Source organism: Nerophis lumbriciformis, linkage group LG27 (assembly GCF_033978685.3).
Source record: "Nerophis lumbriciformis linkage group LG27, RoL_Nlum_v2.1, whole genome shotgun sequence".
In the NCBI taxonomy this organism is placed as follows: domain Eukaryota; kingdom Metazoa; phylum Chordata; class Actinopteri; order Syngnathiformes; family Syngnathidae; genus Nerophis; species Nerophis lumbriciformis.
Genome location: NC_084574.2, coordinates 19,209,161 through 19,212,539, shown reverse-complemented (window position 1 = coordinate 19,212,539; position 3,379 = coordinate 19,209,161). Strand labels below are relative to the sequence as shown.

Here is a 3,379-nt window from a genome sequence, read left to right as displayed (position 1 = left end):
AATTCTTGGGACACGTGGTGGATCGGGATGGAGTGAGACCGGACCCAGGTAAAATTAAGGCAGTACAGGACTGGGCCGCTCCGACCACTGTCAAGGAAGTGAGAGCGTTTCTTGGATTGGCAGGCTATTACCAACGTTTTGTGGCTGGGTTTGCTAAAATAGCCCGTCCCCTATAAATGTCGGTGGGACGGCCTCACTGGCCGTCCCACCGACAAGAAGGCACAGGCCCACAAAATAGTGTGGACACCAGAGTGTCAGACGTCCTTTGAAGAGCTAAAAAAGGCTTTGACCGACAGTTGCCTGCCCGCTATGCAGACGAGAGTTCCCCCCGTTGCAGGGACTGACAACGATAATGTATGGGGGGGATGTGATGGGACACAAGTAGGGGATTTTATTTTTTTTGTTTCATTGTCATGCATGTCTGAGTGTTTTTATTGTTTTAGATTTTAATTGCATGTTTTTACATTTTACAATTTGATTGCATGTTTTTACACTTTGAGGACTTTGACTGTATTTTTAATTGCATAAGTTTATTCCTTGTGGACTTTGCTGGCATTTTAAGACGTTGCCCCTTTTAGCTTGTTGCCCCTGACAACCAAAGTGCCCAATCGAACGGCACCTGAAATCAGACGCACCTGTGGAGCATTAGGGCTGCACACATTTAAAAAGGAGCGACCAGGAGGATCGTCAGGCTTGACAAGGAGGACCGGGTGAACGCGCGCAGGTTGAGAAGGAATCCCCAAGACTACCCAGCAGACCCGCAGGCTACCGAAAAGAACCCCCAGAATCCCACAATACGCAGGGGCAGAGGAAACTCTGACTCCAAAGTAAGTGTCGTGCCTTGTGGATTTGCAAGGGTATTTAACTGCCTTGGGCTGTGGGCTTGTGGCTCGTGTGTTGTGCGCTGGCTGTGTGGTTCTGTGAGCAGGAGCAATCGAACACGATTCATAAACCAAAGATGTATTATGTCTAAAAATGCCTGTAATATTTTATCCATGTGAGTTTTACGACAATCAGTTGTTTTTGTAAGGTTTGCAAATACAACAATTAGGTTTTACACATAATGACAATATAACTGCCACACCCAATCAGTAGTTTTTTACTCAATATGACTAATATTTTTACAATCCTGAGATAATGCAAAAAAAGCAATAAAAATGTATTGCAACATAATTCCTAAACCAACAATGCAAAATGTCTAAAAATACCTGTAATATTAAAACTATGTGACAATTACTGTAATCAGTTGTTTTTGAAAGATTTGCAAAAACAAAAATTAGGTTTTACGCATTGACATATAACTGCCACCTAAATATGACAGTTGTTTAAAACATATCTCCTAAACCACACATGCAAAGTGGCTAATAATGCCTGGAGGAATGTATCTTTGTGAGTTTTACTAGAATAATGATCTTTTGTAAGAATTGCAAAGACACAAGCTAGTTTTTTTTACTCAATATGACAGTTTTACTGTCATACTAAATATGAAAGTTATATAAACATAACTCTAAAACCAAACATGCATTATGTCTAAAAATGCCTGTAATATTGTATCCATGTGAGTATTACTAGAATCAGTTGTTTTTGTAAGGTTTGCAAATACAAAAATTAGGTTTTACTCACTATGCCAGTTATTTAAACATAACTCCTAAACAACAAATGCAAAATGGCTAATAATGCCTGGAGATGTATCTTTTACTAAAATGTTCTTTTGTAAGGTTTGCAAAGACACAAGTTAGTTTTTTTTACTCAATATGTAGTATCACTGTATCACAACTGAGAAAGTTGTATAAACATAATTTCAAAACTACACATGCAATCCGTCTAAAAATGCCTGTAATATTGAATCTATGTGAGTTTTACCAGAATCAGGTATTTTGGTAAGGTTTACAATTACAAAAATTAGGTTTTACTCATAATGACAGTATAACTGCCACTTTCAATATGGCAGTTATTTAAACATAACCCCTAAACCACATGCAAAATGGCTTATAATGCCTGGAGATGTATCTTTGTGAGTTTTACTAGAAAACATATAATTTGTAAGGTTTTTTAAAGACACAAGTTGGTTTTTATTACTCAATATAATAGTATAACTGTCATACTAAATGTATCCATTTTCTTCCGCTTATCCGAGGTCGGGTTGTGGGGGCAGCAGCCTAAGCAGAGAAGCCCAGACTTCCGTCTCCCCAGCCACTTCGTCCAGCTCTTCTCGGGGGATCCCAAAGTGTTCCCAGGCCAGCCGGCTGACATAGTCTTCCCAATGTGTCCTGGGGCTTCCCCGTGGCCTCCTGCCGGTCGGACTTGCCCTAACGAAAAAAGCAATTAAAATGTATTCAAACACAACTCCTAAACCAAACATGTGAAATGTCTAAAATGCCTGCAATATTGAATCTATGTGAGTTTTACTAGAATCAGTTGTTTTTGTAAGGTTTGCAAATACAAAAATTAGGTTTAACACTTAATGACGTATAACTGCCACACTCAATTTGACAGTTATTAAAACATAACTCCTAAACTACACATGAACATGTTTTAATAATGCATGAAGAAATGTATCTTACTCAATATGACAGTATTACTGTAATACTAAATATGAAAGTTATATAAACACAACTCCAAAACCAAACATGCATTATGTCTAAAAATGCCTGTGATATTGTATCTGTGAGTTTTACTAGAATCAATTGTTTTTGTAAGGTTTGCAAATACAAAATTTAGGTTTTACTCACTATGACAGTTATTTAAACATAAATCCTAAACAACAAATGCAAATAGCTAATAATGCTTGGAGAACTGTATCTTTGTTATAGAGAGCCTGCATGCTGACCAACAGCATCTCTGTCTGGACTGGAGCCTGCATTGCCTCAGACTGGAAGTCTCTCCAGAGAGTGGTGAGGACGGCGGAAAAGATCTTCAGGAATCCTCTTCCTCTTATCCAGGAGATCGCAAAAAGCGCTGCCTGACCAGGGCTCAGAAAATTTGCAAAGACTCCTCCCACCCCCACCAAGGACTGTTTTCACTGCTGGACTCTAGAAAGAGGTTCCGCAGCCTCCGAAGCAGAACCTCCAGCTTCTTCCCTCATGCCGTAAGACTCTTGAACGCATTATAATTAAATTATCCCCTCAACTCCCCTCAAAATGGTTTAACTCGCTGGAATAAACAAAAAACAATATAACATACACCCATAAACGTGGGCGCATGTGGAAAAGGTGCAATATATTTATCTACACAGAAACCTTTTATTTATTTATATATATTTAAGTATATTTATTTATTTTATATGTATATTTATTTATATATTTATTTATTTATATATGCACCTTATTGCTTTTTTATCCTGCACTACCATGAGCTTATGTAACAAAATTGTGTTATC

At 38.2% G+C, this 3,379-nt stretch overlaps 1 long non-coding RNA gene across 1 annotated transcript; it reads left to right on the top strand.

Moving 5' to 3' along the window:
• The first annotated feature begins 697 nt into the window (after positions 1 to 697).
• Positions 698 to 2,346, top strand: LOC140679937 (uncharacterized). The gene is made up of 2 exons (XR_012051211.1): positions 698 to 827; positions 2,138 to 2,346. It is a non-coding gene; the product is annotated as an uncharacterized lncRNA (long non-coding RNA).
• The last annotated feature ends 1,033 nt before the right edge of the window (positions 2,347 to 3,379 follow it).